The sequence below is a fragment of the Pyrus communis genome, chromosome 15 (assembly GCF_963583255.1).
Source record: "Pyrus communis chromosome 15, drPyrComm1.1, whole genome shotgun sequence".
Taxonomy (NCBI): Eukaryota; Viridiplantae; Streptophyta; class Magnoliopsida; order Rosales; family Rosaceae; genus Pyrus; species Pyrus communis.
In genome coordinates this window covers 17,214,536-17,229,808 of record NC_084817.1, presented here as the reverse complement: position 1 = coordinate 17,229,808, position 15,273 = coordinate 17,214,536, and the positions used below count along the sequence as shown (strand labels likewise).

Here is a 15,273-nt window from a genome sequence, read left to right as displayed (position 1 = left end):
TTGAAAGAGAAAAATGGAAAGACCAACTTATTTTGTTTTTGGATTTCATTTAATCGTTTTGGCTCGGTGCGGGTGCTATTGCAATTCAATGACGGATGATTAATTGAATAATAATATCTAAAGTTTCTCGTGGGAAGAAAGACCAGGGCGATTTTCACATGCATAAGGTTATGGGGTCATGAGTCCTGGCCAAAGAAATCGTTATGTTCAATTCCGAGTCATAAACTAATGGATGCGATCTAACCAACTCACATGCAATGGATCCCATCAAAACTTGGAAGTTAAGTTAGTTTTGCCGTGTGTTGTACTAGGATTGGTGACCGCCTTGGAAGTCCCTTGTGTTGCATCCCCCCACCTCCTTTATATATTTCATAATTATTTTTGCATAATTTTAGCGGCTTACTTGTGACGCGCGTCATGTTCAACTGAGTCTTGTGCTTGGAAGTTGGAAGAGAAAAATGGAAAGGACTATTTATTTTGGTTTTGGATTTCATTTAATCACTTTAGCTTGGTGCGGGTCATGGGGAATGGCCAAAGAAATTGTTATATACACATACGAGTCATTAGTTAACTTATGCGATCATACCAATTCACTTGCACGGGAATCCATCAGAACTCTAAGTTAATTGAGTTTGGGTGAGAGCCGTACTAAGATGAGTGACTCTTGTGAAGTCCTCATGTTGCATCCCCCACCTCATTTTTCTTTTTCATAATTCTTTTTGCGTATTTTTAGCAGTTTACTTGTGACGCGCGTTGTATTCAACCGAACCATGCGTTTGGGAGTTGAAAGAAAAAAAATGAAAAGGACTGTTTATTTTGTTTTTGGATTTCATTTAATCATTTTAGATCGTTGCGGGTGCTATTGCAAACCGACGACGGTCGATTAATTGAATAATAATATCTAAAGGTTAAGACTGGGTCATTTGCACGTGCATAAAGATATGGAGTCATGGGGCATGGCCAAAGAAAATAGTTATATACAATTAGGAATCATAAATTAACGCATGCGATCATAATTGTTGACCAAAACAATTATAAAGGGTTTTCTGATGCTGCTTGCTGCCTTATTGCAGCGTGTAAAGTTGTGTTGGTAAAAAAAAAAAAAAAGCTATTTTGATATGGGTCAAAAATCATTAAAAATTGAACCTATTTCAAAAGTTAGGCTAAAAAATTAGACCTATTTCAAATTTTTCCCAAAAAGAAAAAAAAGAAGAATTGATGTGGCTGCTTGCTGCCTTGGGCAGCGTGTGAAACCATGTGGTCTCATCTTTTCCGTGAGTGTTGCATGAGAGCAAGTAATCGCTGCTGACTGTTTTTGACATAGAGAATTGTCGCAAAAGTATTGTATACTTGTCATCGTGCTTTCCTGCTTCATTTATCGCGTATTGGTATAATTGTTACATATCAGTAATTATTGTGTACTGTAGTCTCAGGTGGTATTGCAATGGCGAATACAGGTTGGATTTTGGACTCTGGGGCAACGAATCATATGACGTATGATAGGGGAACAATGTCTCTTACACCCTCTCTTCCCTTATATAATTGTTTATTGGTTCCGTCATTGTCCCATCACTTATTGTATGTACCACAAGTCACTGAACAATTGGATTGTGTTGTATTAATGTATCCTTTATTTTGCTTGCTTCAGGATATTCAGACAAAGGAGATCATTGGGCGTGGCACTAAGAGATAGGGGCTATATTATGTGGATGACGTGGTTCCTGGAAGAGCTAATTTGGTTCGTGCGTCGCGTAATAGTAATATACAGAAGGTATTGTTGTTGCATCGTTGTTTGGGGCATGCATCATTTGGTTATTTAAGGCATATGTTACCTAATTTGTTCAGTGGAATCGAAGACTCAGATTGAAGTGTGAAGTATGTATTTTAGCCAAAAATCATCGTACTTCATTCCCTTCAAGTATGAATAGAAAGTTTTATCCGTTTGCGCTGGTACACTTTGATGTGCTGGGGCCTTCCCCTATTAGTACTACTTTGGGAATTAAGTGGTTCGTTACTTTCGTGGGTGACTGCACCCGTATAATGTGGTTGTATGTGCTGAAAAATAAAAGTGAGGTATGTAATGTGTTTCGTCATTTTCTTTAGATGGTTAAAACTCAATATTCATCTGATATGAAAGTTTTGTGTTTTGACAATGGTGGAGAGTACATAAATTCTGAATTATCCCAGTTTCTACAAGATCGTGGAATTGTTCATGAAACTACCTGTCCAAATACCCCACAACAACATGGGGTGGCGAAAGACCTTATTAAGTATTGCAAAAGAAAGGGCCTGCTGATAGAGCTGGGCCGGGAGGCGATACTAGTTATTAGGTCAAAGAGACGCCTGGCCCGTAAGCCGGCCCCCTTAAAAAGGAAAAATCGTCATATCCTGGAGACAGCTCGTGCTTTACTTATTGGTGCATCTGTTCCCAAACGTTTCTGGCCTGAAGCAGTTGTTCATGCAGTTTATGTTATGAATCGTATGCCGTCTCGGGTCTTGAATTATCGAACACCACTTCAAGAGCTTACTCAACTTGTTCCAGTGGTTTCTACAAATACTTTGTCACCTAGGATCTTTGGTTGTGTGGTCTATGTTCATATTCAGAAAGCTCATCGCAGTAAGCTTGATCCATGTGCATACCGTTGTGTTTTTCTTGGATTTTTTTCCGCATTAAAAGGGATTTAAGTGTTATCATCCTGCTAGTCAACGTACGTTTGTAACCATGGATGTGACTTTCTTGGAGTCTGAATATTTTTATACTTCATCTGTATCCAATTCAAATCACCAGGGGGAGATTAGTGATATTGGTGATCTAAGTTGGTTAGAATATACTTCAGGGGGAGAAAGAGAAGTTGTGGAAATTCGCCCAATTATTCTACAGGAGTTTTCTGAACCTAGTAGCCCAGTTTAGAAGACTGCAATTAAAGAAAACAGTCCAGTTCTGCAAGCTCCCACCGAACCCAATAGCCCAGTTCGAATGACTGCAATTGAAGAAAACAATCCAGTTCTGCAGGCTCCTACCGAACAGTACCACCCAGTTCAACAAGAGTCTATAGAAGTGCCCATTATGTCCGTATTACCCCCCCTCTCTCTGATCCTACAATGCATGTTCCATCTCCTCTGAATATCCAAGAGGTAAGTATTTTAAATGATAGTAAAACTAATCCTAATATTGGTGTAAGTACTTATAAATTGCCAGCAAGACAGAACGGGTTCTCTCCGGAAGGGAAGGCCAAGTATCCGATTGCTAATTATGTATCATGTGAGCATTGTTCACTAGAACGTATGGCATTGGGAAATCATATGGAATCAATCAAATTCCAACTTAGGTAGAAGAAGCCCTTCGAGACCCTAAGTAGACACAAGCGATGAATGTAGAAATGTCAGCAAGGCAGAAGAATAAAACCTGGGAGATAGAGCAGTTACCAAAAGGGAAGAAACCTCTTGGTTGTTGTTGGGTGTTTACGATCAAGTATAAAGCTGATGGATCAGTGGATAGGTACAAAGCAAGGTTAGTGTGTAAGAGGTATACTCAAACGTATGGTGTAGATTACCAAGAAACCTTTTCTCCAGTAGCAAAGATGAATACGGTGTGTGTCTTGATTTCCTTAGCTGCAAATATGGTTTGGCTTCTTAAACAGTTTGATATGAAGAATGCGTTCCTTCATGGGAACTTAGAAGAGGAAGTGTATATGGTCTTTCCACCAGGATATAGTGCAAGTGGTAACGATTTTTGACTTTGCGCGACGAAAGTACCTACATCGCGCAAAGTGTTTTTTTTACTAGTGCCTATATCATTTTTCTTTGATCAGCAAAACTAAAGAAGCCAAAAATTTAATGAATAATTCTCCAAAACCAGAACCTTAAATGTAAAACTCTACAAATTCATGATAAATTTAGTACAACCCAATTATATTAGATCACAAAATTAAAGCAAATTTTGACATGCAGTAGGTCTAGAAGGTACCTTAGGTTAGGGAGAATGGTTTGAGACCAACTGGACATCGCCGGAATTGGTGGATTGACGTCGGAACCCAAACCAAGCTCGTAGGTTCCGAGGAGATGATGATGTCTCTTGTGTAAAAAAAAAAAAAGAAAAAAAAAAGGGAAAATTCTGGCAAAACGTTGAGAGAGAGATGCGAAGGGACCTTCGAAATTGAGGAAATGCTGAGGGATAAGAAGAAAAAACCGAGTAAAATCAACTAACCAAAGAGATGAGAAACAGAAATGCTTCCTCAAAAAGGAGGAATCCCCGATCATAGAACAACAGGCATCCCTCTCCAAATTATCAGCGAAGCTAAGTTTACCATACTGCAATGGCGAGAGAACGAAACGATTTGACCGTCTGAACCTCTCGCTGGTTACACGTCACTTACAAAATTATGGCGCCACTAAATTTACAATTATCTTTAATCTCTAATATTTAAATGCAAGCACCCGCTTTGGTGTCCGAATACTCCACAATAAATAATTGGACTAAAACGCCCATCAAACGAACAAACTCCACAACTTTAAAATAATAATAATGTTGCAGTCTACTAGATTAAAAATGTGATTGTGTAAATCCTATTATATATGAGATATTCTTATGGGATTCAACCATATCTTTTAGATTAGATATTATTCTATTAGAGTTGTAATGCTATTGGTGTGGATGCAAATTTCTTCCTCCTTGTTCTTGGACAAAATTGCACCTACAAAACAACTAACACCTTAGGTTAAGGCCAAGAGCCTCAGGCGCCCATGATGAATGGGGAGGCTTTGGCCGAAGAACCTCCAATGCCAAAGTTAGAATTTTAAGAGAAACGTGTTTGGAGAATTTGGAGAATTTTGCAAGAGTGTTGAACTTAGGTTTTTAGAGAAAATGGGGTAATATATATAGGGCATGGCCGGTCCCCTTTGGAGAGAAGGTGGCCGGCCCTTTGTGGTGTTTTTTAGTGTATTTTGTAGTTAATTGGTAGTTTAATTAGCCATTAATAGATTAATTAGGTAATAAATCTATTAATTAGCTAATTAACATAATTTAAAATGAATATTTTGGGGGTTACCTTGTGGAGAGGATTTGATGAGGATAGATGAGATAGGTTTTGAATTATTACCTATTTTGGGCACTTTTGACTTGGTTGAGGATTGATTGCCCACTGCTCGCGCGTAGGAATCCCGATATGCCTTGAGGGTAATTTTGTCCCCTTAACCCAAAAATCCACGTGTCGCCTTGTGATTATTTTTGGCTCCACAAATGCCGCCACACTTGCTGGGCTGCTCGCAGAAAAGGGCAGCAAGTGTAGAGACCTCCAACTTTGATGCAGATTCTCTCTTGGACTTGGAATTAGAGTCTTCTAGGAAAGGAAAATAAATCGTCTCTAAAGCCTATTTAAGCCTACCTTAAGTAGGGATTAAATCAACTTTGGAGGGCAATTATTTATCTCTACAAGAAAGAGAGAAAGCTAGAGGATATTTGCTCCCCCTCCCCTAGCACTTTTATTTTCTTTCTCGGGCAAAGAACCGTCTTCCGTTGATTTCTTTGTCTTCTTCACACCACACCGATGTAAGAAAAACTTAATTCTCTTTGTCTTCTTCTTGAGAGGTGCTGCCACGGGGCAGCCGTCGGGGTGGTGTGGCACGTCGGCTGGCAGAACCAGGAGTCGACTTGACATGAGCCAAGGAGATGGTGTGGTAGGGGTCATTGTTTGTGCTGCTCGGCTAAATTGAAGCCAAGGATTGGCTCGACATGGGCCGAGGAAGTGGCGTGGCATGGGCAACGGTTTAGGCTGCCATGTTCTGGTTGCTTGCCAAAAATGAGGAAACTACTTGAGTTTGATTTCTCAGCTGCCATGGATAGAGCAGTCAAGAATGAAGCTGCCAAGATCGAAGCTACTGAAGATGAAATGTCGGATGAGCGAACTGTTAAGTGAAAAAGTGGTTGTTGTCCCCTGACCATTTGCTGCCTAGTCGATCTTCAAGCATTCAATCTTTTGAGCTATGTGGCATTCTCGCATTGAAGAGCTTACCCATATGGGTGTCGGGAAGTTAGTTTACCCTCTCGTACTGGAGAGCAATTAGTTTACCCTCTTGCACTGGAAAGCAATTAGTTTATCCTCTCACACTGAAGAGCAAACCCATATGGGTGTCGGGGAATTAGTTTACCTTCTTGCACTGGAGAACAATTAATTTACCCTCTCGCACTAGAGAGCAATTAGTTTATCCTCTTGCACTGGATAGCGTACCCATATAGGTGTCGGGGAATTGGTTTACCCTTTCGCACTAGAGACCAATTAGTTTATCCTCTCGCATTGCAGAGCATACCCATATGGGTGTATCGGACTTAGTTTACCCTCTCGTACTAGAGAGCGATTAGTTTAGGATTGATTGAGGATTGATTGCCCACTGCTCGCGCGTAGGAATCTCGGTATGCCTCGAGGGTAATTTTGTCCCTTTAACCCAAAAATCCACGTGTCGCCTTGTGATTATTTTTGGCTCCACAATTGGGGTAAGAAATTTACCTTCCCTACTACTATAAATAAAGGCACAATGGGGTGAGATAGTACACACCTCACAATTACACATCTCTCTCTTTCTCTCTACTGTTGCCGCATCAGCACGCTCTTGATGCTTCGCTAAAGAGAGTTTAATCTCCAATAAGAGAAGTATTACGTTTTAATCATTCTTTTATGATTAATTTATTAATTTATTGAATTGATTTCCATGCTATTGATTCAATTTAAGTTTTCCTTGTTGAACGTGATACAACGCATTGGAGATGCAATTCTGGCTTTCCAAGAAGGATCATCTACAAATTTAAAACCTTAGTTGTTTTATACCAATCAGGTTCTTTTAAAATAAATTAAGATATTTGAAACGATCATGAAGCATGAAAACATTCCCCATGATGCATGAACCCCTACATTTATATTTTCCTTCCGATATATATATATATATATATATATATATATATATATATATTGTACATGTTCATATATTTGTCAATATATATATATACACACACACACACACACACACGTTATTACGCAATTATAAATCACTATGTGGAATTTGTGAGTCAAATAATCAAAAGAAATTAGAAGCAATTAAGGTTTTTTTTCAAATCCTACAAAATTTTGAAAAATAATTTAAAATTTAAGGGAATTTTTTGGCTGAGCCACGACCTTGGTTTTTTATGGCACAAATGGTAAACACACAAAAAACTCCCGATCCCAATTCACGACACAATCGAAGTTGTCTATGCGCCCACTCCTCCGAACTCAACAAGGCCAAGCTCTTGGATCGAGCTCCAAGTGCGTCCCTCTTTCTCTCTGGGATTTTTCATTTTTTGATTTTGTGCACGTGTTTGAATTTGACTTTGAGGATTGCAACTTTGTGTGACCTATACGTAGTTAGTAATTAGACCACATCTCTTACTTTATTGGCAATTGGGTTTTACTTGAATTTTGGTTTTAGTGCCATCTGAGTTTACAAATTATGATCGGTTAGAAAATTGGTAACATGAATGGATTCTTGTTATTAAATAATAGAATAGGGGCAACCCTTATTTCAAAGGAAAAAGGATATCCTCCGGATCTATTATGTGGGGATCCTCATATCTTAGCCATTCACCGTATATCGTGCGGTCAGAAATCATTTGACTTTTATTATTTTAAATTAAACACAAATAGTATCTGACAAAAACTGGCCGCATGATACACGATGAACGGTTGAAATGTGAGGATCCTAGGATCCATACATAATGGATCCGGATGGGATCCTTTTCCTTCTCGAAGTACCCAATCATGTCTCTTTATTTTCCCAAATTACCTCTACTTCTTACAATAAACAATATTAATAAAGATGATACAGTGATTTTCCCTTTTACTTCCCCCTCTATTAGTTGTTTTTTTTTTTTTTGGGTCAAATGAAAGTTTTATTAGAACAAAACAAAACACAACTTACAATATAGGCCCAACACAAACATTAAGTACATTAAAAAAAAAGGTCCAAAACAAAGAAAACCAAAGAAAAGGCCCAAGAAAACCGAGAACCAACCAGCCACAGCCAGAAGCTTCCCCAGCCATCACTCCCCACGGAAACAGGTCCTGTAACCACTTCTCATCTTCTGTCCAATAACGCCTCCCCAGATGCCAAAACAAATTCCCATTCAAATATCCCCAAACCCAAGTGATTTTCTTTGACTCCATAGATGAAAATTAGCCAAAAACATTTAAAATGTTCACATACTAATAGATCATTCATACGTGTCACAACACGATAGTCACCGAAAGCCACCACTCCCCCCTTTATAGACATTTTGGTCATTCCCGACCTTTGGAGATTAAAATACTCTAATTTTAGGACGATTCATAACAACCAATGTCACTGTGTAGCCCATGTTTTATCCATTTATTGACCTAATGGTTTTGAAACTGTTTGTACAATTTAAACAAGGGAATCTGACTCCTTACATGGGCTGCGTGTTCCGACTGCCTTCATTGATGGTAAATAGGCTACTTAGTCTCTAAGTTGCTTTATACTTTTATTGAGCTGCCTTCTGATTTTTCCTCTTATGTTTATGTAGATTCGGAATTCGGTTTAACTCCCAAGTCTTCTTCGAACATGAAGAAGATTCACATCGCTTTGGGGATCCCTGCTGAACACCGTGAATGACATTGGCTGCTCAATCCTCTTCATAGGGAGAAAGATGGGCTACCCTCGTAGGAGGAGATTCGGAGGATCAAGGGTGAAGGTTTGCCTGTCCGATTGCCATTGTGAAACCTATTGCAAGTGAAGGCGGGAGAAAAAGATCTTCATCGCCTGCTTGAGAGCCTTCAATAGAGAAAAAGCCGAAGACTTCCTCTACTACTCACGAAGGTTCGTTCACTGCTGGGAGGCTTGTGATTGACTTGACTTTTTCCAAGGGGAAAAAAGAGGCTGCTAGACCTGACCCTGCAAAGCCTACTGTTCCGAAGGTTACAAGAACGGTTGCTGACAGGATTGTGCAGCAAAAGAGTTCTGCAGTGTCTGGTTTTGTTCCGAGATAGCCTTATGTGCCCAAGTTCGATCCGATTCCAGAGGTACATGCAGCGGTGAAGAGCAATGATGGTGATTCCACTGCCGAGGAGGTGCATGTCGACCCCTCCTGAAAAAGGAACTAGATGAGTTGAAGAATGCTCATACTAACCTGGTTGAGGAAAATAAGCAGTTGAGGAGCGAGAAGTTCAATCTTAAGGTTGTCCTTGCCCAAGGTCAAGCCGACTTCTACAAGCTTGGTTATATAGATCATTTCCTTGGCATGCCGTATGACTACGTCTTTTCTGATAAGGACCTCGAGCATTTTACTATTTCTTCCGATGACCTCCTTAAGTTTTCCTTCGAGAACGTTATTGGTGGAGCAACTGAAGATCAGGCTGCCAAGGGATGTGCAGCCGAATGTGGTGCTACCCAGGTCAGGGAAGCTGATGACAGTGCTGCCCAGGATATGGCAGCTGTTGATGAAGAGTAGGAAGTTGATATTGCTGGCATCGGATCCCATCAGAACTCCGAAATTAAGCGAGTTTAGGTGAGAGTAATGCTAGGATGGGTGACCTCCTGAGAAGTCCTCATGTTGCATCCTTCCACCTTTTTTTTTTTTTTCAAAATTCTTTTTTGTGTATTTCTAGCAGCTTATTTGTGGTGCGCGTCATTTACAACCGAGTCTCGTGCTTATGATATGAAAGAAAAGAGTGGAAAAGACTATTAATTCAAGTTTTTGAATTTAGTAGGATAGTCTTGATTAATATTTTTTAATTTGGTGTGATCGTTTTCAGGTATCTCTTTCTCCCTCTCATCTCCACCTTCAATTTCATAGCTAAATCGTGCATTAGGGAAACTTCGGTATTCCTCTTCGATACAATTGGTTAGACTCGACCCGCAACCCTTAAATGGGTCTAAAAATCTAACAAGAATCGGGCCGTCGGGCCTCTGTATCGACCCAGTTGCTTAGCCTTAAACCTTTGGACCCAAAGAGAAACATGCCATTAGGGCAGAGTGAACCTGGGCCTTTAGGCCCATTGAAGCCCAACCCAAAGCCTCTTATAACCCAGGCCCGTGGGGCTCTGCCAACTCGGGCCTTTGGCCCATTAAACCTTAAGCCCAACCCGTTTAGCCTTTAACCCAAAGCCCTTTTGAGTTGAGGCCTTGGGCCATTTAGAACTCAGGCTTTAGGCCCGTTGAACCTAGGCCCGTGAGGTCCAAAACGCCTAAGCCCAAAAACCCTAAAACCCTTTGGATCTAAACCTGGTTCCAACCCAAACTCAGCCCAATTGACCGGATCAAACCTTATGACCCAACCCAACATGGTTGCTGGCATTGGACCAGGATAAATAATCTCTGGCTACGGGCGGAGAGACATAGGAGTTGGTTACAGGACGAGAGATATGATTATTGAACACCACGGGTGACTAAGATACCACTAGTTAGCACATTATATACGAGTTATGTTTTATGAAATGTTTTATGGTATGCTAGGGTTTTCGGAAAACCTATAATATATTGCTATTTATGTTTTCATCAAACTTTGGGGGTTATTATGTTGATAATTGTTTCAGTTATATATATATATATATATATATATATATATCAACTTGGTCTACTCATGTTTGTTTTGCACCCCTCAGGTTTTAGACTCGAGGCGTGCAATCCTGGCGTCAAGGCACTCCTGCATCTGCATCTTCGAGTCCTCTCGGTGTAGGATCCATCTCTTTGTTTATTCAATTTTTTATTTCCTTTATAATGACTCTAAATAGTTGTGTGCTCTAAACACGTTCCTCAATTGCATATTCATTATATTTCAATTTTTAAGTATTTAATTTATTTTCATTGTCCTCATGCATGTTAGTATGGCTTCGTCACCTTCAGGTGTCGGCCAACACGTGCCTACCCTGGCGTACCGAGAAAATCAGGGTCGGGCGTGTCAGCCTGTTTTCATCAAACTGCTATACTGTGTTGATCGCTTTTGAGAATTTGGATAATAGACATATGCTTGTGTAAAGATTTGCCTATCTTGTACATTTTCTTAATGAAAAATTCTTAATTTGGTAAATGTTTATGAAGTAAACGAACTTTAAAGAATGGAATAAGTAATGCAGCGGAATGCAAGTAAGTTTGTAGGCAAGGGACAAAGTTTTTAGTGAAAAACCCCCTTGGTAATATTGATTCAGAGAAATATTACTTCCCAAACTTATCATCCCTAAAAGATTCTCATCACGGTAGCCAGAGTACCACCTTACTCCGGTACCAGGAATGCAAACATTTAAACCCATGAGGAATCCTTTGCTCCAAGCTTACCCCTGCATTTATCGGATTTGAAACGGTGGCCTGGCTCTTGAGACAACTTGCAAAAAATATGACAAGAAAAAAAAAAGACTTGTTACATGATTTGCCCTGTTAAAATCTTCAATATGCGCAATGTAGTCCGGGAGTGATTTTCTTAGACTGGATTGCACATCCGCTCCCAGTGAATCTTAAGCAAATGTTCTTTGTGTGAGACCATAAAATTTTAAAGTACTTATAAAGTGTTGTTATGAATTTGAAGTGTCTTCGATTTTTACAATTTATGATTCATTTTAAATGGGTGATAATTTTACATGAGAGCAAGGATTATTTTGAGGTGACAAGTTGAAAGTAGGCGAGACCGCGAGTTCGTAGCATTTTTCGTACTAGGAATCCGATTGACGAACTATTTTCGTTTACATGCTCAGTGAATTGAACCTAGACCTGGCAATTTCTTACACGACTAGTTAACACGACACGTAAACGACACGAAAATAACGGGTTTCGGGTCAACATGATAACTAATCGGGTCATTATCGGGTCACACGATAATAACCATTAATAACGGGTCCTTAACAAGTTTACATGAGAATGACACACGAATAACCTGTTTCGACATGATAAGAAAAAATTTATTTTGATGATTTTAATTTTTTAAACTACTAAAAAAAACTTACTATAAAATGCAATAGATACAATGAATATGTATATATTGTTTATTAACTATTATTCTATTATTATTCTATATAAATTTTAAATTTTAAGTTTATTTATTTATTTATTTATTTTTATAGCATATTATAGGCAAAGATTGAGATTAAAAATCATAAAACACATTAAAAATAAAAATATCAAGTAATTTAAAAATACCAAACACATAAAAAAAATTATAATAATTAATTTACATGTGCTAAAAATATGAAAAAAAAATATGCAAACGCTCGTAATCGCATCCTCTACGCTTAGAGAATGGGTATATGATTGTTTGAGTTTTTAAAAGCATACAAACTCTCATGAATAGTATTTTTAAGGGAGTTCAAAATAAACAAAATTCATAATCATTAATATATAAGTCTGAAAGATGTGAAAGCATAATAAACGTTCATAATTGCATCCTCAACGCTTAGACGATGGTTGAATGGTCGGTTAGATTTTTAAAACCCTCCAAATCTCATGAACAATGTTTTTTATTTGAGTGCAGAATTAATAATAATTATTATAGAAGTGTGAAAAATGCAATCTCTCGTAATGAAAAGCTTTACAACTTTCATGAAGGGGTCAACTCCAAAATTTAGTACTAATTTAGTATTATGTTTTACATATTTTTGGATCAAATTATGTTTTTCATTTTCATTTTTAATGATTTAAAATATATTTTTCTTAACGGGTAACGGGTCGGGTCATATTACCTGATAATATTAACGGGTTGCTTTCGGGTCTGGTCATATTACCCGTTTACTTTAACGGGTATTACACGACATGACCCGTTAAGCTATCGGATATGACACGAAAACGACACGAACACGAGAAACACGACACAAATGCTAAGTCTAATCAAACCCAACGTTTGAAGGTAAATTTTGAGGATTATTACTTAAGTTTGAATAATTTGTTCATATTGGGGTTTATGGCTAATTAGACTCAAATTTTCAATTTCAAGCTTGTTCTTGCACTATTTGAGGCTTTGAAGCCTATTTGATGATTGGAGAACGATTTTTGAAATATTAAGGTAAAGATTTACATATGATCAGATTGCTGGGATTTTGTACTAGTTTCATATGAATGAGATTTAGAGAATATGATGTTTGATTCGAAATACATCGAATTTGGACTTTAAAGGACGTTTGTATGGAAGAAATGAGTTGTACTATTGGCGGATTGTGTTTTGGCATGAAAATATATGTTAAAATTCTGGGAAAACAGACCTAAAACCTGCTGGTTTTATACCAGGAACTAAACTGCGAAAAACAATTTCAGTTTTGGGGCAATTGTGTGAATTACTAAAAGTTCAAGGGCCAAAGTGCAATCATCAAAAGTTTAGGGACCTATTTGAAATGTTAAAAAGTTTAAGATAGAATTATCATTTTGGTTAACTGAAGGTCCCTATTGGATATAGTTGTGGGGAATAAAATTTAGCTACTACTAGCAATAATTGCCCGCACGATGATGCGTGTTTTAATTTCAATCATCGACACTTTAGAATTTCCCTTTTTTTCCTCATATGTAGTGTTTTTATTTCACTATTACAAATTAGGAAATGGAAGTTGTTAATGCAAATAAATGACAATTTTAGTGAAAATGAAAGATCAAAATGTGTGTGATTCGAACTACGGATGAAACAATGAAATAAGTTAAATAGTATTGTGTTGTCTAAGCAATCGTAAACCTTAAATCCTGTATGAATCCAAGTTTTCAAAACCATTCATCCTCAAACCAATAAAAAAAACCAGTAGTTTTTAACCTAAAAATGCACAAAATAAAAAACTCTGCAGGTATTTTTGGTATATTTGATGGGCACGGAGATGCAAAAGCTGCTAAGTTTGCAGCAAATAATTTTTTGTTTTGGTCAATTGCCGTAAAGAACTTGTCAAATGACGTTTTAGATGAAGTTATGAGAAGGGGTGATGATGAAATTGAGGAAGTAGTCAAGCATGATATCAATACGAACTAAATAAAAAAAAAACAATTTACAGTAAAAACTCGGAAACAAAAAATTTTCTTTGCATCTTGCAAAACAGCTGTCATAAAAATGCATGAATTGATCAACTAACAAATCAAAAAACAAAGACAAAAAAAAAAAAAGCTTCCTATTCAAGACAAAAGGTCTGCTAAAAGAAAATAACTTCTCATTGAAAAAACATTAGAATAACATTTTGGAAGTCATTGCATGTCATTCTTCGAGACCATCTTTATGATTTCTAGACATTTTTCATAAAAAAATAGAAGTATGAATCCAAACAACCTCCAGAAGAAAAACAAAAATTAAGAGAAATAAATAAAAAAATAAAAAGTTATCATTTCAATCATTTTCCAGTCTTTCAGCTGCGATTCCATAGAAAAGATAACTAAAAATATCAACTTTCTCAGAAAATTGTTAGCATCTATTATTAATATCATTTCATCGTATAAATGGAGGCTTGGGAGGAGTATAAATTATCTAATTTTGATACTCATATTTTTTATAGAACGATCAATTGCAGACAAAATGTACCTTGCCCTGCTGTAGTGTTTACTCAGATCTTGACATAAGACCTTGCTTATATCCCTTGCTCTAACAGACCCATTCTTACCAATTCAGTTAACTGCAAGCGTAATTTCAAAATTAGCAGACAAAAACATTGACGTTAAATGTAACGATCCGTCCCCAAAAGTTACAGTCTTTATAATTTTTAAATTTGAAATTTCGAAAATGCCTTCGAGGCAAATGTATTGACTTTTGTTGACCACTGTGTCGAGTTATGTAGGATTCATTTTCTTGAAGTATCCCCGTAGTACTCGTCGCTACGGATGCGTGAGCACAAACAGAACGCCATTTGGAGTTATAACGAAGGAGATATTAACGTTTAAAGTTGGGGGCATTTTTGTAATTTAATTAATTTCTAGAAAGCTCCAGATTTTTTTAGCTTAATCTGGAAAGCCACGTGTGTAGCCCAGATTTAAAGAAAGAAGAAAGGGGCGGTGCAGATGGAAGATAAAGGAGAGAAAGGAGGGGGAACTAGACCAGTGGGGAGAGGAGAGAGAAGAGAGTGACAAATGGGGGAGAGAAGAAAGGAGGGAAAAGAGGGAAGAGAGAAAGAGGGGAAAATTCAAATCCTCCCGCACCGCATGCTCACCTTGGATCCAAGTTTGGTGTACAACTTTGTTGTACAAACCACATTAGGTGGTTCCGACTCGTAAGTGACCCGCGATTATTCGCACAGCCTTCACGCGATCGTAGCACTTGAGTGTACTTATTTACACCCAGCCCTGTCG

General features: G+C 37.9%; 1 pseudogene; it reads left to right on the top strand.

Annotated features, from left to right (window-relative positions):
• The first annotated feature begins 572 nt into the window (after positions 1 to 572).
• On the top strand, positions 573 to 689 carry LOC137719332 (5S ribosomal RNA; annotated as a pseudogene).
• The last annotated feature ends 14,584 nt before the right edge of the window (positions 690 to 15,273 follow it).